At 44.5% G+C, this 25,652-nt stretch overlaps 1 pseudogene; it reads left to right on the forward strand.

The window, feature by feature from the left end:
• Window positions 1-25,652, forward strand: part of LOC117534283 — an 865,641-nt pseudogene that overhangs the window by 207,231 nt on the left and 632,758 nt on the right.

Consider the following 25,652-nt stretch of genomic DNA (forward strand, 5'->3'; position numbering starts at 1 on the left):
TTCCTCACGGCTTTGGATACCTTCCATTCCATATTGTTTCTTTGGTTACCATCTGAGCTGGTTGACATGATGATAAAGTCAATGTACAGTTTATGCAAATCCGCCAAAATAACAGTCCAATGCTATCGTTTCTGTATGTTTTCGATGTTTTCCGATTCTCTCTGAGTTTTCTACAACGTGTCTCCGACTTCACTTCCTTCTTCCGGTCCGTCCTCCTTGATCCTTGTCCCTACCCGATCTGTCCCCCTGCCCGATCTGTACTGCGCATGTGCGAGATGGTCCGCCATATTGGACAACTCCGGACGGCAATCCAAGTAGGACACTTGACACAGTGGCTTTTGGCAAAGCTCAAAAATAAAACTCGAGAGAGATGAGTTATTGTTATTACAACGTGACTTCGCTATTATTTAACAACTCTTTTTATTGGGTTCTTTTATTTGGGGTTAAGTACATTGTCAGAATAAGTGAGGAATGGTGTCAGTCGCACTGGCCTTCAAAATAAAACACTATTCTTGTATGGAAGATAGTATCTGTAACTGATCCTGTCAAACACTTCAGGCAGAGTCCTGCATCGGGTACCCGACGGGTGACCCGCAAAAAAAGTGATTCGCGGGTGATATTTTCTCAAACGCTTTTTTCCGGGTTCGGTTCTGGGTAAAACAAAGATGATGCGGGTCGGGTCGCGGGTGTTGCATAGTAAATATATTAAAATAATAATAATTTAGTTTAATGTTAAAATCCTCAGACCTCTCCCCCGCGGGACCGCGCATAATCATAACCTCTGCAGCGCATCAATCTGCTGCTGAGCGTGCCACATTCAAAATGGCTGAGGTGAAGCTCTAGCGGAGAATACAGCATTTTCAATAACACTTCCATAAGAGCAAAATCCAAGGTCTGGGAGGCTTTTGGTTCCTAGATGGAGAAAATAACCAACATCCCACGCTTTTTGAGACAAATATGCAACTGCGTGTGTTAATAATTGCACGTTTTCACTGCTCATATGCGGGTCGGGTTGCAGAACTAATTGGCAATATGTGCGGGTAGCGGGGCGGGTTCGGTATTGCATGTCGCGGGTGCGTGGCGGGAGCGGGTCTTGAAAATCAGACCGGTGCAGGACTCTGCTTCAGGGTAACTTAGCTGTTCTTCTCTGGACATTATTTTGTGTTAATACTAGGGCTGTCAAACGATTAACATTTTTAATCAGATTAATCACAGCTTAAAAATTAATTAATCATGATTAATCACCATTCGAACTATGTCCAAAATATGCCATTTCTTTATGTAGCCTATATTGTTGAGGGAATGGAAAGATGGCGGATATATCCATTTAACATACAGTATCTATGTTTATTATAACATTTTTCTGTGTGTCAAAATGAAAGAGAGCACCTATCAATCATCAAACCGTGGGGTCTTAATTCATTACGTGTTGATTTCTATCAAAGGGGGAGTACTTCGGAAAAGTCGACAGGGGGGGGGGGGGGTGCTAGTGGAATACTTCGTGACCACAGAGTGTGAACATTGTGATCAGCTGTTTTAGCGCAGTTCTCCAGTGAAGGGGGGGAGTCTCCCTCCGCAGCCGGTTGGCGTAGTTTTGGCACAATTCCGTTGTACAGACCGACGTTAACAGCAGCCCTGTCTGTGCACACGGAGACCGACTCTGTCGTCCGGTGATCTAACCGCCTTCTGGAAAAGCTTCACAAGTATGTCGGTACGCAAATGCAAAGTATTCTCCGTCGGGACTTCCTGCAACAACACCACGCCGTTATCTTGATTCTGATTGGCCAGAAGACATTATCAAAGATGTTCTACAAAACCGTTTCTAGTCTTCGGTATTTCCAGACAAGTGGATACTGAAATCAATCTTACTAATTGCTGTCTGTGCAATTTACTCCGCGAGTTGGCAGACTTTATTTTGCTTACTTTAACCTCATTTTTCATGGTGGGGCTAAGCCATTTCTTGGTATGGGTGTAGCCTACCCCAGCCATACCCTGGCGCTGCCACTGGTGGGATGTATGGGGCGGGCTATTCTGGACATGTGTTAAATGCATTAAATATTTTAACGCAATTAATTAAAAAAATTAATTACCTCCGTTAACGCGATAATTTTGACAGCATTAGTTAATACATGATGAAATGATGTCAATGGCTCTTTTATGAAATGATGAATGGCACCGACACAAACTCGCATATAAATGCACGTGGCGAATGGCAAAGGTGAATTCAGTCTGAATAAAACACGACATTTAGATATAATAGAACAAACATAAAAAATATCTATGTATAAATATAAACAATCACGACAGAACAACTTAGAATCTGTGGAGGAGGAGGGGCGGTAACAATACAGTACAGTGAGTGTTGAGAGCAGTGCATTCAAACTGAAAAACACACATTAATAGGTATATAGAGGATATCCAGGTAGAAATGTCTATCTGACCAACAGTGGTAATACAAGTCGTCTATAACAAAAATGTGTAACAGTAAAGTAACTCACAAACACTGGACTCCCAAACCAAATGACGTGGAATGAACAAAAGCTGGAGTTTTTTGTAGTTTTTCTTTTTTCTCTGATGTGTTTTTCGCTCACACACAAATCACTGCCAGTGTCCCGGGTCAGCAGGGGGTCCTCAGGGTGCTGCCCTCCTCTCTCTCCTCCCCCTCAGGGTGAGCCACAGTGGGTGAGGGGGTCTAGGCCATGACATCCTCCACCGCCGGCAGGAAACCCTTCTCCGCCAGGTGAGCCTTCAGGGAGTTGAAGATGTGGAGCTGCTGGTCGATGCGCAGCGCCAGGAGCTGCTGGATCACCTTGCTGGGGTCCGGGCCCCTGAGAGGAGAGGGGAGATAATTTGGGAGGGAAATTACTAAGATTAGAACCATCAAATCTCACCATCGATCCCAAATAAATTGATGGGTGGTAGAAGAATACATACGAAAAATATGAACACAACCATTACGTTTATTTATTTATTTGAATTATATATATTATTTAGTATGTTCTTTCCCAGTATGATTCATTAAGTACACTGTAAAATGTTTGGCTGTAAAATTACAGTAAATTAATGGCTACTAGTTGCATGGATTTCACAGTAATTGACTGTAAATATTTCACAGTAATTTAGTGTAGATATTTCACAGTAATTTAGAATAAAAGTACAACTAAATACTTTAACTTTACAGTTGCCATGCCCATGAAATTACTGTGATAATTACTGTGATACAGAGCTGTGGTATTATGTTACCTTGCTGTACATACATTACAGTAATTACCTGTATTTTCACACTATTACTGTAGAAGTAATGCAACAAAGTAGCCAGTAATTTACGATAATATATTGTACATTTGAATAGTTAACTGGGATTTTACCATAGCTACACAATTCAATCAGCTCAATCAACAAAGAAAAACAAAGAAAATGCCCATTTTAACTTTTTATTACTCCATTGAAGTGCAAAGTACATTTCACAGTGTCTTGGACATGTTGTTACGGCCCCAACCTCTACTCCGCGGTAGTGGCTCGTGCTGAGACCCGCAACATGAAAGAATACACGCAATAACCGGTGCTTGATAACGAGCATTTATTGATAATCAGCCGTTTGCTCACACAAGCGAAACGGGAAACAAAAAGAGGTCTGGAGGGCCTTGGGCAAGTCTTGGTGTGGATGATGTCCAGGTTAGATATGATAAAATTATTCTACTGAAGAGTATGATGTAATTGTCATTTTTGACACTTTTGACTTTTCACACTACAGGGCCTACCAAGACAAGGGTTCTCCAACAACTGTGGGGTGTTTGTTTTGATGGTAAGACACTGGATATACAGTATACATATAGTAGTCCTATTTTTCTGTTTATAATAATGTATACAGATGTATAATGCTTTCAGCATGCTATGCACTCCATTATTGCTCATAGTTTGAGACATGCTGTGATTTATTTATATCCAAAACAACATTCACGGAGGAATATTATTTGTCAATGAACACCATAGCATCACAACAACCTAACATAATAACTATTTCTTTATTTACAGTACACAATTTAGATTGTGGCAAGAGCCCAATTTGATTTCAATGAGGTATGTATAAATAAGGGTTTCATATTTCAGTTTTTCATTGATATCACTTGTGGATACAAGACTTTTCAGGACATATGTTGTTGACCCATCTGGTTGTGTGCTTTTTATATTCCAAGACAAACATGCAGCAAATTAGGCACTGGTAACCCTAGTTCTCCTCAAAAACGTTCCCATGCCATATGTTCCTTTAATTTTACAATTTACATTTGCATTCTTGAAACTATTTGTTGCACTGTAACCAGACTATATCATTTTTAATGAATGTTTTTAATGTTTGTCCTTCATTCACCAAGGTCTGAACAAGAGAGGTCGCAAGACTGCAAGAGGCGACGGGAGGAAAAGGCAATGCAGGTAGAAGTTGTTGAATCACAAATGATAAAGTCTTGAACCAGTGTGAGTGTTAAACATTTAACCTCTCTTTGTCAAATATATTTCAGGATGAAGAGGTTGTGAGGTTCCACAAAAGAAGCAGGCCATAATTTGAAGGCCGCTGGGAATTGAGATGGGGTCATGTGACCGCTGCTGGGGGGGAACTGTTACAATCAGCTGTATTAGGTTCACTAATGCCTCAATTAGTTGTCACGATCTGTCTGTGTTTTATTTTGTCCTGTCTTGTCTGTTGCTTCCTGTCCCTGTGTTCAATGCAATTGAAAGTCCTTCATTCAAAGTGTTTCTTAAGTAAAAGAATAGAAGTATTATCAGCTAAATGTACTTAAAGTATCAAAAGTACAGTATGCAGAATGGCGCTGTTCCCTGTATTACATTGCCATTGATATTATCCTGTCAATAACAAATACATGGAAGAGCATGTTCATTTGTCAATATGATGGCACTTTTTTAATATTTTTTTTTAAAATACTGGTTGGTATATATATATTAGTAAATACAGTACTATATGATTTAATTTATATCACATGTTTTTGATCTGTAAAAAGTGAGTAAATATACAATATTGCCTCTGGAATGCAGTGATTATATTGAAATGAAAAAGGTATACGTTAAAAAACAAAGGAAGGCCTTTTCTTGAAGTCATAACTGATGCAATTAACATGCAAATAGACATTAAAATATGCTTTGAAGGCTGTTAATGTGTTTAATTTGAGTTTAAACTGTTATGTTGATATGATAAAACATTTTAACTCAAATGTAACACAAACCTCAAGGTATCATTATAGGCCTATTACAGGTATCATTAGCTTCAAAACTTTGAAACAACCTGATTGTCTAGACTGACTTTGTAGTTACATTACATTACATTACATTGCATTTAGCTGACGCTTTTATCCAAAGCGACTTACAATAAGTGCGTTCGTCCAACAAAATACAACTTGAAGAAAACAGAATCATAAAAGTACATCAGGTTTCATAGAGCAAAAACATTTCAAGTGCTACTCAACTGGCTTTAGAAAAGCCAGTCCTTTATTAGTATAAAAGTGCTTCGTTAATAGTTCTATCGCTCGAAGTGGAGTCGAAAGAGATGAGTTTTCAGTTTGCGCCGGAAGATGTGCAAGCTATCTGCTGTCCTGATGTCAATGGGGAGCTCATTCCACCATCCTGGAGCCAGGACAGCAAACCCACGTGTTTTCGCCGTTGGGAACTTGGGTCCCCCTCGCAGCGAGGGCGCAGCGAGTCATTTGGCTGATGCAGAGCATAGTGCACGCGCTGGGGTGTACGGTTTAACCATGTCCTGGATGTACGAAGGGCCAGATCCATTCGCAGCATGGTAAGCAAGTACCAGTGTCTTGAAGTGGATTCTAGCAGTTACCGGAAGCCAGTGAAGCGAGCGTAGGAGCGGAGTAGTGTGGGAAAATTTAGGAAGGTTGAAGACCAGACGAGCTGCTGCATTCTGGATGAGCTGCAGAGGTCGGATGGCACATGCAGGTAGACCAGCCAGGAGGGAGTTGCAGTAGTCTAGGCGTGAGATGACGAGAGCCTGGACCAGAACCTGAGTCGCTTTCTGTGTCAGCTGGGGACGTATCTTCCTGATGTTGTAAAGCGTGTATCTGCAGCAACGGGTTGTAGCAGCGATGTTTGCAGTGAAGGACAGGTTGTTGTCTAGGGTCACACCCAGATTCCTTGCAGTCTGAGTCGGGGAAACAACTGAGGTGCCGATGTTGATTGTTAGGTCAAGAGTGGGACAATCTTTTCCCGGAAGGAAGAGCAGCTCAGTCTTGTCAAGGTTGAGTTTGAGGTGATGAGCAGACATCCACTGAGAGATGTCAGCTAGACAAGCAGAGATGCGTGCGACGACCTGGGTCTCTGAGCGGGGAAAGGACAGAATTAATTGGGTGTCATCAGCGTAGCAGTGGTAAGAAAAACCATGCGGGCTAATGACTGATCCGAGCGAGTTTGTGTACAGGGAGAAGAAGAGGGGACCAAGAACAGAGCCCTGAGGGACCCCTGTAGTTAATTGACAAGGGTCGGACTCAGACCCTCTCCAAGTCACCCTGTAGGTACGGTCTTTCAGGTATGAGGTGAGGAGGGAAAGTGCAGAGCCTGAAACTCCAAGTTTTTGGAGAGTGCGAAGGAGGATCTGATGATTCACCGTGTCGAATGCAGCAGACAGGTCCAACAGGATGATGACAGAGGAGAGGGATGCAGTTTTGGCAGTGTGCAGTTCCTCCGTGGCAGCAATGAGAGCAGTTTCTGTGGAGTGACCTGCCTTGAAACCAGACTGGTGCAGATCCAGAAGGTTGTTCTGATTGAGATAACAGGAGAGTTGTTTAAAGACAGCGCGTTCAAGTGATTTAGACAGGAACGGGAGGAGAGAGACAGGCCTGTAGTTTATAACATCAGACGGGTTGAGAGTGGGTTTCTTTAGGAGAGGGTTTACTCTTGCCTCCTTGAGACTGTTTGGAAAGTGACCAGAAGTTAGAGAAGTGTTGATGAAATGGGTGAGAAACGGTAGAATATCAGGAGCGATAGTCTGAAGGAGGTTTGAAGGGATAGGGTCCAGAGGACAGGTGGTAGGGCGGGCAGAGGTAATGAGGGTAAGAACCTCACTTGGAGAGAGAGGGGAAAAGGAGGTAAGTGTGTTGGTGGAAGGAGGGTCTGGTGACCCAGCGGTGAGTAAAGGTGAGTCAGAAAAAGAAGAGCGAATATCAATATAGTTCTTAAAGCTTTAATCGGAGCCTAAACAATGTTTAATTTAGCATTTCAATTCAACAAAAAACGGACTTATTTCGCCTTAAAACAGGCCAGTTTCATTTGACATTGCATTGTTTCCACATCTATTACACATGAGATAAAAAGAGCCAGGCATAGAGCTTGCACATACAAATGAGCTTGGACATAAACTTAAAAAAAAAAAAAAATTCTAAATCACCAAGCTCTAAAACTTTGAAACAACATAATTGTCTACAGACTGACTCCAGTTCAAACAGCTTTTCTCAAAGCCTAACACATTATGGTCTGCACAAATCTGACTTATTTCGCCTTTATTTAAAATATCATGAGCGTGCCTTTTATCTAATAGCGTTTTCTTTTTCTATCTTTACTTTTGCTTTACAATGTAAATTCCCCCTGTCGGAAAAATAAAGGAATTCGGATTCTTAAAACAGACCTTTTACATTCACCCACTTTATATTGCCTTACTTTGTTTCCGCATGGGTCTACTTATACTAATAATACGAGACGGGGCAAAAAGAGCCAGGCCTACCTGAGAGTTTGAACTGCCCTCCGTCGTGCGACAGCAGCGGGTTGTTGACCACAGAGGCCGAGCAAGATCTGTTCAGTAATCCGTCTATAGAGAAGGGGTTGGCGGCTGCGGAGTGCAGGGAGTGGTGGTGTCCCCGCGAGCTCGTACAGGGAGTGGTGGTGGTGGTGGTGGTGGTGATGGGCACCGAGCGAGTACGGGAAGCCCACCAATCCGCCCAAGGAGCCTCCGAACTGGGTGTGAGGATGCTCGAGTACCTGGCTGTCCATGCCAAAGTGAAGACGCGGAGAGGAGGGGAGGCAGTGTGGCTGAACATGCAGTCAGAAGAAAGTGAGGAAGAGGAGGAAGAGGAGGGAAAGAAGGACCGTACAATACAAGTATTTTCTACAGAATAGGAAAGACAACAGCATTCACCAAACTCAAGACCCATCTCAGCGAGCTCAAAGATCTGGCACATTTTGGACTCTGCCAGCTTGGAAGAGTCTTTGCCAGTCGCAAAAGAATTTGCGCTTCTGCTATATGGAAAAAAGAAAATTGGACTGATGTGCACAAACTTGGATGAACTGAGGTTCATAATTGCATCAACAGCAGATGAATCCTCTGAAAATGTTCCGCCAACAGAGGATGCATTTCAACAACATGTAAAGAGCAATGTTTCAGACAGTGATATGGTGTCACAGCCCGAACCCAAACCCTTGTTATGGAGTCCTGTTGGCAAGGGGTGGATTGTTAAAGATGGGGCCATTCAACCAGTGCTATTTACAAAACCCCAGCACCTACAGAAGATTGGGACATTACTCACTTGTATTGCAAAGATGCAAAGTGTGGAGAGAGTGGGAAGTGCCTCTCTGTTGGCCTTCCCTGAACGGAGCTCTGCACCTGCTGTGCAGAAAGTCAACATGTGTCCCCTAACGTTTCTGAGGAACCAGACATTCAACATTATATTCTAGTATCTATATACTTGACCTCTCACAGAATTATTTGATGAGTTGTATACTGTACTTTGAATTAAGGTTCCAGTTTCAATAAAACCTGTACTATTTACACCTATGTTTTAGAGGCTTGCAATTTAGAACTAATACACTTTATTGTATTGGGTTACTCTTATTCTGACTATTTGGTGATGTAGTTCAGCCACCTGGTATTTCCCTCTCCAAATATAATGACCATCAGAGTAAACATTCTTAACTTATAGGCTATTGGGCCACTTATCCCCCATTCTGAGTTTGACTGTCTCAGAGAAGAGGTAGGCCTACGTCTAAAGAAATCTCATGTGCAATAGAACTGTACCAGATATTTCCATACACCTACTGGTTAGTGTTCAATAGCACCTACTGGTTAGTGTTCAATAGCACCCTAGACAATTCAGTAATGGTATATTTTTTAGGGATTTCTGTTTTTATGATAAATGAGAGAAAAGTGATTGAGTCCTATGTTCCTATCACCAAAAAGTACAATTTCCGTTTAAACTAAAGCTAAGTTTACACGACTATAGTTCAGTATTTATTTAGTTAAATAATTGTCTGACTATTTGGTGATGTAGGACAGCCACCTGGTTCATACCTCAGCACATCTGAAGAGGGAAAGAGAGGTCATTCTCAAGTTATGGGCTTTTCTGTCACCTTTCCCATTCGGCCTGGTCTAATTTGGCTCTTTTTCAGGGATTGGGGTAGTTCTAAAGAACAACCAAAAAAAGTGTTTTCCCCCAAAATAAAATTTGACAACAATCAATTTCATTAATGGGAGACCCTAAAGATAAGAAAAATCATTGTTGTCATTTGTTCTACTTCGGGTAGGGGTATCTCAAAATCTGAGGGCCCTTCCTGCTAGACTAATAGTTTATCACACAGCTGCAGGATTCCCTCACATACAGACATTTAGTTAAACATACATTATCAGTTCAATATATATAACTTTAATTAAAGACATGACGACTAAAATAATAAAACTGAGCCACTTAACTTCAACTAATCACATAATCCATGATTCATCCTTATTGTTGTAGATACAGACATTTAGAGGAAATAAAATTACCCAGATATTAAAGCCCTTTCTCTTTTACTATACAATGAACAGTTCTCTTTCAAACAACCACTGTAAGAGTCATTGTTCCTGCAGCGCTTCTTAGTCTAACAGCATGCAGTGGATGGCACGCCGCCAACATGACAGGACAGTTTAAACAATTAATGCTCAAAGATATCAGCCAGTGAGGGAACTCATTCCAGATAAACTGCCAGTCTGATGATACCCTCTGGAATATCCCATCCTAACATATGCCTAACTGTTTACTACTGCTTGTTTACATAAATACAAAATGTTGCAGGGGGGAGGAGGGGGAGAGAGAGAGAGGGGGGGGGGGGGGGGAGAGAGTGGAGGAGAGTCAGTACACTATAAGAGAGAGAGCCGGAGAATTAATAACAATTTGTGGCAGATAATTACTTATCAATTAAAGCTGTTATCCTGCCTAATTAGACAACGTTCATTAAATTCAGCCAATTTAAACCCTAATCAAAGTTAGCAGGGCCTGACAGCTGCAGGAGGATCAGGGGAGCAGCGCCCCCTAGTGGAAGAGGGGGGGACTACATCAGTGAGTTTTATAGTTTTAATTTTTTTTTTAAATTATTTTCTATTTGTGAGAATTAATAAGGAAAGGCTTTCTCAGTTGTATATATTCTATTATGCATTTTTATTATTTCTTATAATATTAACACAATGATGATGATGATGATTATTATTATTCATATATTTGTATTATTTGTTTATGGCTAGTACTCAGATTGGGCTTTTGCAAGTATCAAAACAACATATTATATTTGTTGTTGTTGTTGAATTAATGTTCAAGCCAATATGAATTTACTAATCCTGTGAAATAAATGTCTAAGAATAAAAAGTAAATAACTTCCTTCATAGTATTTCAATCAAACTGAAATAATAACCTAAGCTTTATTAAATCCAGTCCTCCCACTATCCAGGCAATGCGTCCAGTACTTTATTTATATCTCTGAAGGCCTAGGTTTGCTGTGGGGCAATTTGAACCTAATTTAGGAAGATGCACCACTTTAAACACGATGTCATCCGAAATAATGAACTTCTGTAGAATAGTTTTGATCCAGACCGGGCCATAAGGTCATGTGATGAAGTCAGACCGGCAGAAATCTGTAACTTAAAATCTGTAACTTAAAATCTGTTATGGATATTATGCAAATGAATGACAGTTAAAACACATTTGCGGACATCCAGTGAGTATATTAAACGTTACTTCCAACACAAAAGCCATTGTTATATTGTTTTCAGTTTTAATCTGACACCAGCAGGAGCAGGTTAAGGTGATAAACATCAGGCATATACTCTGTATAATTGTTCTGTAGTTACTCTGTATAATTGTTCTGTAGTTATTGTAGCTAAAACGGCGCTTTTGAGAGATTTTAAATCTCAGATCTGCTCAAGGGAACCTGTTACACATGGTCGCAGTGGGCACTCAAGCCTGCATTACAATATCAGGGCCAGTCTGCTGTCGCCCATCAGCTGTAGAGAGTTAACTAATTAGAGGGGCGTGGCCCCACAGCTGTGAGAACTCAGCAATCAGGCGTCCATTATAGGTAGCTCTTTCCTGGAGCGTCAGCTTTAGCGTCAGACTGACAAAGACATTGGAGTCCTGCTGGAGTTAGACTGACAAAGACATTGGAGTCCTGCTTGAGTAAGACTGACAAAGACATTGGAGTCCTGCTGGAGTCACGAGGGAGGCAAAGAGGAGGCAAATCCTACTCTGATTCAGCTAATTACCGCTGGTGTCTTATTTTATTTTCTTTAGTTGTTTAGCCCCTCATGCTATAATCATGTGTATTTTATCCATTCCTGTTCATGTGTCTTCTCGCAATTATCACTGGTCCCGTGTATCTCCTAATCGCTATAACCGGCCTGCTCTTGTCTATCCCACATGCTCCACTGAGATCCAACATCTAGTTTCAGGTGGCCTGTGGAACTGCCAGTCAGCTGTTCCTAAGGCTGACTTCATTTCTGGCTACGCCTCCCTGCAGTCCCTGGATTTCCTTGCTCTCACTGAGACCTGGATTACTCCATTCAACACATCCACCCCAGCAGCTCTCTCCACAGCATATTCCTTCTCCCATACACCCAGACCCACTGGCAGAGGAGGTGGCACTGGTCTCCTGCTCTCTCCCAAATGGAGCTTTTCCCTCTTCAAGCTACCTAACTTCACTCCTTCCACCTTTGAATTCCATGCCGTCACAGTAACCCATCCTATACAATTAACCATTGTTGTTCTCTACCGTCCACCAGGCGCCTTGGGGGACTTCTTGGAGGAATTAGATCATCTCCTCTCACACATCCCTGAAACTGGCCCTCCCGCTGTACTTCTCGGAGACTTCAACCTCCGGACGGGGAAGATAGGCGAACTAACATCTCTGTTAACCGCCTTTGCTTTCTCACTGTCTCCGTCCCCACCAACTCATAAAGCTGGCAATGTCCTTGATCTCATATTCTCAAGGAACTGCGGTACTTCTAACCTCTCTGTAAACCCGCTCCACACATCCGATCACTTCTTCATTTCATTCTCTCTACCCCTTTCCAAACATAACAAACTAATCTCTTCTCATCCTGCACCTGTCCGTCGTAACCTTCGTTCCCTCTCCCCCTCTACCTTTGCCTCATCGGTGCTCTCAGCCCTCCCTTCATCTGACTCGTTCCAACTCCTGCCTCCAAACTCTGCTGCAGAAACTCTCCTCTCTACTCTCTCATCCTCTCTGGACTCTCTCTGTCCTCTCACATCTCGGCAGGCTCGTCAGTCCCCTCCTGCTCCCTGGCTAAATGATGCACTGCGTGCTAATAGAACCGTCCTTAGGGCAGCAGAGCGGAAACGGTGGAAATCCAAACACTGTGACGACCTCCTAACCTATCAGGCTCTCCTCTCCTCTTTCTCTGCTTCGATCTCTCAGGCAAAAAGCACTTTCTTTCAAGATAAGATCCAATCTTCCTATTCCAATCCCAAAAAACTATTTTCCATCTTCTCCACCCTCTTGGACCCTCCCAAAGCCCCTCCCCCCTCCTCACTTCTGTCAAGCGACTTTGTTATCCACTTTGAAAAAAAGGTTGATGATATTCGCTCTTCTTTTTCTGACTCACCTTTACTCACCGCTGGGTCACCAGACCCTTCTTCCACCCACACACTAACCTCCTTTTCCCCTCTCTCTCCAAGTGAGGTTCTTACCCTCATTACCTCTGCCCGCCCTACCACCTGTCCTCTGGACCCTATCCCTTCAAACCTCCTTCAGACTATCGCTCCTGATATTCTACCGTTTCTCACCCATTTCATCAACAATTCTCTAACTTCTGGTCACTTTCCAAACAGTCTCAAGGAGGCAAGAGTAAACCCTCTCCTAAAGAAACCCACTCTCAACCCGTCTGATGTTATAAACTACAGGCGTGTCTCTCTACTCCCGTTCCTGTCTAAAACACTTGAATGCGCTGTCTTTAAACAACTCTCCTGTTATCTCCATCAGAACAACCTTCTGGATCCGCACCAGTCTGGTTTCAAGGCAGGTCACTCCACAGAAACTGCTCTCATTGCTGTCACTGAGGAACTGCAGACTACCAAAGCAGCATCTCTGTCATCATCCTGTTGGACCTGTCTGCTGCATTCGACACGGTGAACCATCAGATCCTCCTTCGCACTCTCCAAAAACGTGGAGTTTCAGGCTCTGCACTTTCCCTCCTCACCTCATACCTCAAAGACCGTACCTACAGGGTAACTTGGAGAGGGTCTGAGTCCGACCCTTGTCAATTAACTACAGGGGTCCCTCAGGGCTCTGTTCTTGGTCCCCTCCTCTTCTCCCTGTACACAAACTCGCTCGGATCAGTCATTAGCCCGCATGGTTTTTCATACCACTGCTACGCTGACGACACCCAATTAATTCTGTCCTTTCCCCGCTCAGAGACCCAGGTCGTCGCACGCATCTCTGCTTGTCTAGCTGACATCTCTCAGACATCGCTCAACCTTGACAAGACTGAGCTGCTTTTCCTTCCGGGAAAAGATTGTCCCACTCTTGACCTGACTATCAACATTGGCACCTCAGTTGTTTCCCCGACTCAGACTGCAAGGAATCTGGGTGAGACCCTAGACAACAACCTGTCCTTCACTGCAAACATCGCTGCTACAACCCGTTGCAGCAGATACACGCTTTACAACATCAGGAAGATACGTCCCCAGCTGACACAGAAAGCGACGCAGGTTCTGGTCCAGGCTCTCGTCAACTCACGCCTAGACTACTGCAACTCCCTCCTGGCTGGTCTACCTGCATGTGCCATCCGACCTCTGCAGCTCACCCAGCGGCGGCTCGTCTGGTTTTCAACCTTCCTAAACGTTCCCACACCACTCCGCTCCTCCGCTCCCTTCACTGGCTTCCGGTAACTGCTAGAATCCACTTCAAGACACTGGTACTTGCTTACCATGCTGCGAATGGATCTGGCCCTTCGTATATCCAGGACATGGTTAAACTGTACACCCCAGCGCGTGCACTACGCTCTGCATCAGCCAAACGACTCGCTGCACCCTCGCTGCGAGGGGGACCCAAGTTCCCATCAGCAAAAACACGTGGGTTTGCTATCCTGGCTCCAGGATGGTGGAATGAGCTCCCCATTGACATCAGGACAGCAGATAGCTTGCACACCTTCCGGCGCAGACTGAAAACTCATCTCTTTCGACTCCACTTCGAGCGATAGAACTATTAACAAAGCACTTATATACTGATAAAGGACTGGCTTATCTATAGCCAGTTGAGTAGCACTTGAAATGTTTGGCTCTATGAAACCTGATGTACTTTTATGATTCTGTTTTCTTCAAGGTTGTGTCTTCCTGGTCGAATGTACTTATTGTAAGTCGCTTTGGATAAAAGCGTCAGCTAAATGCAATGTAATGTAATGTCTGTAACAGGTCTAACTTTAGATGAAGCAAAACATTCTCACCGCACACAAAGCATGGGTTTTCATTTGTTGACCCCACAGTAGCGGGAAACTGCCCTGTAGTTTTTTGGAGTAACTGTACTGTACTTGAGTTATTTCCCACCAGTGATGATTGTACCTGTCATTGTCATTGATTGTCATTAATATCTTAATCTTTTGCAGTAGTGGAAGTAGTTTATACCAAAATAAAAAGAGAGAGAGAGAGAGAGAGAGAGAGAGTGTGTGTGTGTGTGTGTGTGTGTGGTGTGTGTGTGTGTGTGGTGTGTGTGTGTGTGTGTGGTGTGTGTGTGTGTGTGTGTGTGTGTGGTGTGTGTGTGTGTGTGTGTGTGTGTGTGGTGTGTGTGTGTGTGTGTGTGTGTGTGTGTGTGTGTGTGTGTGTGTGTGTGTGTGTGTGTGTGTGTGTGGTGTGTGTGTGTGTGTGTGTGTGTGTGTTGTGTGTGTGTGTGTGTGTGTGTGTGTGTGTGTGTGTGTTGTGTGTGTGTGTTGTGTGTGGTGTGTGTGTGTGGTGTGTGGTGTGTGTGTGTGTGTGTGTGTGTGTGTGTGTGTGTGTGTGTGTGTGTTGACTGCTGTCAGTTGGAGTGATGACATAATCGTGTTCCATGACACAGGAGTTTATATTTGAGCTAACGAGGTGTGCAGAGATCACAGGTTTCCATTGTTCTGAATGAGAGATGAACCTCTTACATGTGAACGTTTTGTGGAAGAACCGTAACAGATATCTGTGAAATTTCAAAACGTGAAGCATGTCAAGGATGTTGAGTATCTGAAGTGTAATGCCCTCAAGACTTATTTTTTGCTTAATTATTTGTCATTTTTCAAGCTACGAGATGTTTTCCTACGTTTGTCATGAAAAATGATGTCTCATGAATGTAGGGTTTGGGAATTATAGCAGTTGTTTTTTTTAAATATGAAGGCAAATTTCAAGATTTCCTACCCTCTAGCTGTGACATCACACACTCTAGTTAATGTTAAAATCTGAAGAAAACCTCTAAACAAGGTCTGAACAATGTTTAATATCTCTAAAAGTAAGAATCAGATTTAAAAGTTGATCTACACGAATAATGTCAGAAAGATGTGTAACATTTTAAAGTTGGAATGAGGTTTCTGAGTGAAAGTATGAATGCACAGTTAGCAGTTGAAGTCGCATGAAGATTTGTTGAAGTCTGAAGATTTCCTCCATTGACTTCCATGGTTAAAAATGTGATGTATTATGGGATGTATCTCTGGAATTATGAAAGTTATGAATGAGAAAACTAATAGCCATTGATTCCCGACCGAGCTGAACGTGTTGATGTTTGAATGGATTGCGATGTTCAATGCGGGAGGAGAAGAGGGTCAAAATACCGGCGGAATAATAATAAACTTTTTGTGCGTAGAATAACAGATAGTTGGAATGGTGTTAACAGCATTCCCACTAAATAAATACAAGAGAAACAATAGATATATCAATGAGTAGGCCATGAACATAAAACTGCTGAAAAAGGGTACATTTTATAAACAAGTTCTCAAATATATCCATGTTCAGAGATGTAAAGTAAGTACATTAACACTTAAGTACTGTCGTTCAGTACTCTTTTGAGATACTTGTATAGTGTGGTGATTGACATTATTCACCCACGGATCTATGGGTTGGGGTATTGTTCCGCACGGACATTTGAGTGAGCCGGACTTCCTGTTCCGCCGGTCTTCGCTTCCCGGGCATGAAGTTGTTTACATGTGTGTTCAGATGCTAAATAAAAGTAGAGCTTGTAACTTTGATACCCCGCCTCCGACTCCCGTCTCTCGGCACTACATTGGTGACCCCGACATAAGTCTTGTTGAAGGATCCGAGACTGAACCGAGCATGGCAAGTAACGCCGTTTTTTTCAAACTGCCGGAGTTTTGGGAGACATCTGCAGCTGCATGGTTCGCTCAGGCGGAGGCTCAGTTCGCCCTCCGCGTAGTGACTGACGACGCAGCACGCTATTTTCACGTCGTATCGGCGCTGGGGAGCTCCACTGCGATCCGGACGGTGGGCTTTATTACATCTCCTCCTGCCCAGGATAAATATGCAGCGTTCAAGGCTTTCCTGCTAAAGACTTTCGAGCTGTCACGGTCGGAACGGGCCCGACGCCTGCTGGCTATTCATAGCCTGGGGGACAACAAGCCTTCTGACCACATGGAGATGATGCTCAGCCTGCTGGGTACGGAATAACCTAATTTTTTGTTCATAGAACTGTTTCTTCGGCACATGCCGCCGCATGTACAGACAGCGCTAGCTAACACGGCTATTACTGAGCCCCGCGCTTTGGCCGAAGAAGCTGACCGGTTCTTCCTGGCAACCCAGCGTTTTGCCCCGGAGGTGCTGGCCCCGACACGCAGCGGCACCTTCCCTGGTACAGGCAAGCCACCTAGCAGAAGCTCCGGGGCCGACGTCAGCAACTCCAGCCCTGGCCTGTGCTATTACCATGCACGCTATGGGGCGAAAGCGAAGATGTGCCGTCCTCCCTGCACCTACAAGGTAACGGGAAACGCCAAGGCCTGCGCTCGGTAGTGGCCGCGAGCGTGGGTACATCCAACCGCCTCCTGTTCATCAGGGACACCCTCTCTGGTCGCAGACTCCTTTGTGACACAGGAGCCCAGCGGAGCGTCCTGCCGGCTACCATGGAGGACGCTGCCGGTGGAGGCCACGGCCCACCTTTAACGTCCGCTAACGACACCCCTATTCGCACCTATGGCACAAAGACAGTGGACCTGTGCTTCGAGGGTCAGCGGTTTAAGTGGGATTTCGTCACGGCTGACATCTCCTTCGCAGACTTCCTGTGCGCTCACGGACTGCTGGTGGACGTCAAGAACAGCCGCCTGGTGGACGCACTGACGTTTGCCTCGTTCACGTGTACCCGCGGCGAGGTGTCATTCAGCGGGCTCTCCAGCTCACTCTCACAGGGCGACAAGTTCCAGCACCTTCTCAGTGAGTTTCCCGACTTGACGCAGCCCACCTTTTCTGCTGCCACTACCAAACATGGGGTAGAGCACCACATTGACACTGAAGGCCCCCCTGTCTACGCTAGGGCCCGGCGGCTCAACCCTGACATGCTGGCAGTCGCCAAGTCAGAGTTCGTCAACATGGAGTGTCTGGGCATCATCCGCCGCTCAGACAGCCCTTGGGCTTCGCCGCTTCACATGGTCCCTAAATCAGCCGGTGGCTGGCGACCGTGTGGTGACTACCGCCGCCTTAACGACGCCACTACGCCAGACCGCTACCCGGTCCCTCACATCCAGGACTTCTCTGCACACCTGGCGGGCAAGCTGGTTTTCTCCAAGGTGTATCCGGTGCGGGGCTACCACCAGGTTCCGGTGCACCTCTCGGACGTCCCCAAAACTGCGGTAATTACGCCGTTTGGGCTTTTCGAGTTCCTGCGTATGCCATTTGGACTTAAGAACGCAGCTCAGTCCTTTCAGCGGCTGATGGATTCAGCGCTCAGAGACATGCCATTCATCTTCGTCTATTTAGACGACATCCTGGTCGCCAGCTCCTCCTCCGAAGAGCACCAGGCACATCTCCGGGTCCTTTTCGCGAGGCTCAACCAACACGGCCTGATTATCAACCCGGCGAAGTGTCAGTTCGGGTTGTCCTCCATCCATTTCCTCGGGCACCTCATCAGCAAGGACGGGGCCGCCCCCCTCCCGTCGAAAGTGGAGGCCGTGTCTGCCTTTCCACGACCGCCTACAGCTCGGGCGCTCCGAGAGTTCCTCGGGATGGTGACGTTTTATCACCGGTTCATCCGCCGGGCGGCCCACACCATGCGCCCACACAAATCCCCCGGCCAGGCCATAGACTGGACGGCTGAAAGGGAGGTCGCTTTCAACGCCACCAAAGCCGCCCTGAGCGAAGCCGCCATGTTGGCTCACCCGTCACACAGGGCCCCCATCGCTATCACCACCGACGCGTCTGACTACGCAGTGGGCGCGGTGCATGAACAATGGGTCGACGGCGCCTGGCAACCGCTCGCCTTTTTCAGTCGCCAGTTGACTCCCAGGGAGTGCAAGTACAGCGCTTTCGACAGAGAACTCCTTGGTCTCTATTTGGCGGTTCGCCACTTCCGTTTCCTGCTGGAAGGCCGGGAGTTTGCGGCGTTCGTGGATCACAAGCCACTGACCTTCTGCATGTCCAAGGTGGCCGAGCCGTGGTCCGCCCGGCAGCAACGCCAGCTTTCGTACATCTCCGAGTACACCACGGACATACGACACATCGCTGGCAAGGCTAACGTGGTCGCGGACTGCCTCTCCAGAGCGGTCATCGGAGCTGTGCAGCTGGGCCTCGATTACCTCCGCATGGGCGCTGACCAGGCCTCTGACCACGGGGTCCAGACCCTCAAGGCCTCGGTCACGGGATTACGCCTGGAGGAGGTCACGGTTGGTGACTCTGGCGCAAAGCTGTGGTGTGACGTCTCCACGGGCCAGCCTCGACCACTGGTCCATGCGGACTGGCGTCGACCCGTTTTTGAGGCGGTTCACAATCTTTCCCACCCCGGTAGGAAGCCGTCCGTGAAGTTGTTGTCACAGAAGTTCGTGTGGCAGGGGCTTAAGAAGGACGTGAGGTCCTGGGTCGACTCGTGCGTGGACTGTCAACGGGCCAAAGTCCACCGCCATACTAGGGCCCCTTTTGAACTTTTTGCGGTTCCTGAGAGGAGGTTTGACCATGTCAATGTCGACCTCGTAGGTCCGCTTCCCCCCTCTCACGGTTTCACTTACCTGTTTACGATGGTGGACAGGACGACCCGCTGGCCCGAGGCCGTTCCCCTCGCCTCGACATCAGCTTCCGACGTCGCCCGCGCTTTCATCGGCACGTGGGTGGCGCGATTCGGGACCCCGTCTGACCTCTCCTCTGACCGCGGTTCTCAGTTCACCTCGGAGCTGTGGAACGCTGTTGCTGTGGGTTTGGGGGTCAAGCTGCACCGCACCACTGCATATCACCCCCAGGCTAACGGATTGTGTGAGCGGTTTCACCGGTCCATGAAGGCGTCACTGCGTGCCGGCTTGATAGACGGCAACTGGGTGGATAAGCTCCCGTGGGTTATGCTCGGCCTCAGGTGTGCCCCCAAAGAAGACCTGCAGTCCTCGTCGGCGGAGCTCGTCTATTGTCAGACGCTACGGGTCCCTGTGGAATTCATTCCCACCGCCACTGTGCCCTGGTCTGCAGCCGGGCAGCGCTCCTCCCTGCTGGAGACCGCCGGGACATTCACGCCCGTCCCCACGTCGCAGCACAGCAACCCAGCTTTCCGGGTGTCCCCTGGATTACGGTCGGCAGATTTCGTTTTTATTCGCCACGACGCCCACCGCGGTCCCCTGCGGCCCCCTTACGACGGTCCGTTCAGGGTCATACGTCACGGGGACAAGAGCCTGGTGGTGGACGTTGGTGGCAGGCCTGAGACTGTGTCCGTTGATCGGATTAAGAAGTTAAATCCAGAAGTTAAATCCATTTCTCACTTATTCTGACAATTTACTTAACCCCAAATAAAAGAACCCAATAAAAAGAGTTGTTAAATAATAGTGAAGTCACGTTGTAATAACAATAACTCATCTCTCTCGAGTTTTCTTTTTGAGCTTTGCCAAAAGCCACTGTGTCAAGTGTCCTTCTTGGGTTGCGTACGGAGTTGTCCAATATGGCGGACCATCTCGCACATGTGCACTGCAGATCGGGTAGTGACCTAGTGACACTGTTAATCATAGCGTCAGAGTACGATGGAGGTAAGTATCCCTGAATAAATTAACTATTTGTTTTTGCTGCGGTTTAAAATGTGTTGATTTTAAGTCTCACTTATTTGCTGTCAAATGTGCGCTGTCGCTACTTGGACGTGTATGTCCTAGTGATGCAGCAAGTAAAAATACATTTGTGTTGCTTCAAAATAGTAGGATTGCTGTATAAGCAAAGTCCTGAAAACTTTAGGAAAGTCTTTATATTATTTGTGCACTACTTGAGAAATACTAATAACTATACTATGCATAACCTATATGTCAATTCGATTTTTACAAAATAAATGTATATGCAGCTTATTTTATTCCTGCCTATTGCCTAACCCTTTTGTTTGTGTTTATTTTCTTTGACCAGAAACACATCACACTTACACCATGACGAGAGCCCAGAAGTGTATATTTGTAATTCTGGCAGTCATCACTGCCCGTTCTGCCAATACCAAGGTCAGAGGCTTCAGGTGGAATACCATGACAAAAGCCATTCTTCTGTGAGGCACAGAGGTATAATAAATTGCTCTTTTTAGTGGTGTCTGTATTTTCACATTATTTACAATGAGAGCTTAATGTCTTCAAGCTTATTGACTTTACTATTGTTTCTTGTTTTCAGAGTTCACAATTGTTAAGTGTGGCTTAAGCTGCAGAACAGCAAGCCATTTTCATTGTCTTTACTGCTCACAGACCATAATTAATAGGGGCCAGTTTTTACGGCATGTCATATTGGAGTTATGCATAGAAACCTATCATGGCTTCCAGTTGAGAAACGTCTGCAATCTCGTGTTATCACTTTTCTAAAAAATGTCCAATTTAGCCAAAAAACTCTGTATTTTTATGATCAAATCGTTTACACAAGAGACGAGCATGACCATAAGACTAGACGTGCTACATCAGGCCATCTATTGGCACCTAAACCCAGGACAAATCTTCTGAAATCTTCTGTGTCTTATAGAGCTATAAAGGAATGGAACTCATTGCCAAACTACCTTGCTGAAATAGAGTCCAGAGCCTCTTTCAAGAAGAGATTGAAGGGCCATCTACTAATGACCATGTACCCTTGTGAGCTGTGAACCCTAATTTAATTTGATCGCATGTTGTTGATGATATTGGTGATGTTTTTAATGTTGTTAATGATGTCAGGACTTATGTCCTAAATGTTGCTGTATTATTGTTGTATTGTTTTAAGTGTCGGACCCCAGGAAGAGTAGCTTTTGTCGAGAGCAAAAGCTAATGGGGATCCTTAATAAACATAAACATGTGCAGGCACCCAGCATAACTGCACATCTATGCCCCTCCTCTGAAGTTTCAATCAGCAATGGTTAATTTCAATGATTAAATCTTCTCTAACAGTTATTTCATTTCATTTCAAACCTTTATTTATACAGATAAATCCCATTGAGATCATTGATCTCTTTTTCAAGGGAGACCTGCTCAAGTAGTTCCACATGAAACATAAAAACATAAATAGAACAACAAAAGGACATCATACAGCATCATTTTATTATTTATTGTCGACTGTATGCTTTTCAAAGCACATAGTGAGTCTGTGCATATCACGACCCTATCTGACCTCTTCAACCCATTGTAGCCCAATAATTGCTGCTATAGTATTTCTGCTGTATAAACTGATAAGTTATTTGACACTCGTTTGCGATTGATATTTTGAATTCTGGGATATACTCCTATCCCGGCGCATTCTTGCTTCTTAGATCCATCTGTGTACATTACATTACATTACATTGCATTTAGCTGACGCTTTTATCCAAAGGGACTTACAATAAGTACATTCGACCAGGAAGACACAACCTTGAAGAAAACAGAATCATATAAGTACATCAGGTTTCATAGAGCCAAACATTTCAAGTGCTACTCAACTGGCTATAGATAAGCCAGTCCCTTTATTAGTATATAAGTGCTCTGTTAGCAGTTCTTTGTTAGTAATTCTATCGCTCGAGGTGGAGTCGAAAGAGAAGAGTTTTCAGTCTGCGCCGGAAGATGTGCAGGCTTTCTGCTGTCCTGATGTCAATGGGGAGCTCATTCCACCTTTTTGGAGCCAGGATAGCAAACCCACGTGTTTTTGCTGATGGGAACTTGGGTCCCCCTCGCAGCGAGGGTGCAGCGAGTCGTTTGGCTGATGCAAAGCGTAGTGCATGTGCTGGGGTGTACAGTTTAACCATGTCCTGGATGTAGGAAGGGCCAGATCCATTCGCAGCATGGTATGCAAGTACCAGTGTCTTGAAGTGGATTCTAGCAGTTACCGGAAGCCAGTGAAGGGAGCGGAGGAGCGGAGTGGTGTGGGAAAATTTAGGAAGGTTGAAGACCAGACGAGCCGCTGCATTCTGGATGAGCTGCAGAGGTCGGATGGCACATGCAGGTAGACCAGCCAGGAGGGAGTTGCAGTAGTCTAGGCGTGAGATGACGAGAGCCTGGACCAGAACCTGCGTCGCTTTCTGGGTCAGCTGGAGACGTATCTTCCTGATGTTGTAAAGCGTGTATCTGCAGCAAGGGGTTGTAGCAGCGATGTTTGCAGTGAAGGACAGGTTGTTATCTAGGATCACACCCAGATTCCTTGCAGTCTGAATCGGGGTAAACAACAGAGGTGCCGATGTTGATTGTCAGGTCAAGAGTGGGACAATCTTTTCCTGGAAGGAAAAGCAGTTCAGTCTTGTCAAGGTTGAGCTTGAGGTGATGAGCAGACATCCACTGAGAGATGTGAGCTAGACAAGCAGAGATGCGTACGACGACCTGGGTCTCTGAGCGGGGAAAGGACAGAATTAATTGGGTGTCGTCAGCGTAGCAGTGGTATGAAAAACCATGCGGGCTAGTGACTGATCCGAGCGAGTTTGTGTACAGGGAGAAGAGGAGGGGACCAAGAACAGAGCCCTGAGGTAATTGTAATACTTTTCGTTCAGGTACATACTCGTTTTAATTCCCTCTTCATTTATTTGCCAATCTTTTTCTTTCTATGATACTCACAAACAGATCTTCTTTGCATAGTGGCATTAATAATATTCTTGAATGTACTGGAATCTATTCAACAGCAGTAAGAAAGCTTTCTGCAGCATCAGTGTTAAATCTCAGGAGCTGCAGCGTTCTCCAGTGGACAACTTGTGACACCAGAGAGAGAAATGGCAGTACAGAGCTGCAGGGAAATGACCTTAAAAATAGAAATAGAACATATCTATAAATGCTGAGACAACAGTCCTAAACATATCATTTCTGGAGACTGCTTTAATTACAGTTACAGTCGAACAGCCTAAAAAACAACTACTGCACTGAAGTCACAGCAAGAAAAAAAGACGGACAAAGACTTTGCTGCTATCTCCATACTCTCTCCTATATGGCAATCATTTCAATATTCCTCTAACCAAAAATACTGAAGAACACAGTTTCTAAACAACTTCTTCAATGTACAATATAGTCCCTTTGAACAGTTTTTTTTTCTCACAGTAAATAAATAAATACTTTAAGAAGTTATGACATGAAATTACATTAATGAAATGATGGAGTGACAGTGGAAAAGGAGGAGTCTATACATTCATTATTTCTTTTAGAAATGGATTGCCATAATGAAGCAAATGTTGTGTTACAAAAAAGTGAGTAAATTACTTAAAGATATACAGCTTTTTCTTAGGACATAACCACAGTGTTGCAGTAGAACATTCTACTGGAGCGCCGCGGCCGCGGCCACTGTGGGCTAAGCCCCGGATGTTTTCAGGTCCAGGCAACGCCCCTGATCTCCACCACATTATTTTATACATTTTTAATAAAACATGTTAAAGAAGTAAAAGAAAGAAACAGAAACTCACCTTGTATTTCAGCAGGCGACACCATCTGGTCACAACTTTAAATATTTTACGATGTTTATGTGCAAATGAAGAACTCTCATTGGTTCAGAACCTTTTTCCTCAAGTGAGTCCCTTTTCTTTTCAGACTTTTTTTATGGGTATTTCAGTTTATATTAAATACATAACAATAACAGTGCAGAACATCTAATACACTTCACTATGAATCCAGAACAATACAACTGCAGGAGTTTGGATAAAGCCAGATGTTTGCATTCATTTTGAGCAGATTAGGGCAGAATCCAGCAGAGTGGATCGTGCTGTTCATCCTATGTAATCTATATGTAAAGAAAAAGTCTACATATTTAAGATAAAGCTGTGAAACAATCTCAATAATTGGCAGCAAAAAAGTAAAGTTTTTTAATTGGAATAAAAGGATACAAGAGCTTGAATATTACAAAAGAAAAAATACAAACTATTTTGGCTCCTTGCTGTCTTTCTACTACCCCATGGGTCTCTCTTGGCTTTGTACTGGCTATCTTCTAGCTCTATTCAGGTTTTCTTAGTTTTTTTCTAGCTCTATCCCTGATAATTTTCAGAACCTGAAGGCTCTATACCAGGGGTGTCCACACTTTTTGGGCTGGTGAGCTACTTTTGAAATGACCAGCTCACCGAGGTCTACCAACCAAAAATAAAATCCCAAATTGCAAGGGTTGCTGAATAACACGTTTTATTTATACATGGGATAATAGGGCTGCAACAAACGACTAATTTGATAATCGATTAATCTATCGATTAATGAAACGACTAATCGACTATTCGGACTATTACTGTATGCCTTGCACAATTTCTCAAACGCTCTTATTTAGCCATCAACTTTTAGATTTAGCTTGAGGTTGTTTTAGGCATGTGGAAACTAACAATGAAGACAATAAAGATGAATACTTGATTCAAAAATACATATATTATTAAATTAACAAATTGTTTACAAAATTAACATTGCTTTTTATTTAAATAAAATAAATAATATTTCGCATCAAAAGAAACAACAATGTTTTAACAAATCCTATTAAATAATCTGATGACAGAACTGTAAACAGAATAGCTGAAACTTTAACAAAATAAAGAGTAACTCAGTTTCCTCTAATCATTAACCCGTGTTTGTATAATTGAGTTAACTCCGTGTGTTGCTGCTAGCATAACACCTGACGTGGAAACGTTACTCGTGGATGGGGCTACAGAGCTGCTAGAAAGACAGTCGAACCCGGTGCATTCTTCCGTCTGAATGTGGTGCACTTTTGCTAAATGTTTAGACACATTGCTCGTGTTCCCGCCCTCACATGCTAAACACTCTTGGCAACGAGCATTGTCCACTTCAAGACGGGTAACATTTAACCACACCTTGGAGCGCTTCTCTCCGCCAT

Source organism: Gymnodraco acuticeps, unplaced genomic scaffold (assembly GCF_902827175.1).
Source record: "Gymnodraco acuticeps unplaced genomic scaffold, fGymAcu1.1, whole genome shotgun sequence".
Taxonomy (NCBI): domain Eukaryota; kingdom Metazoa; phylum Chordata; class Actinopteri; order Perciformes; family Bathydraconidae; genus Gymnodraco; species Gymnodraco acuticeps.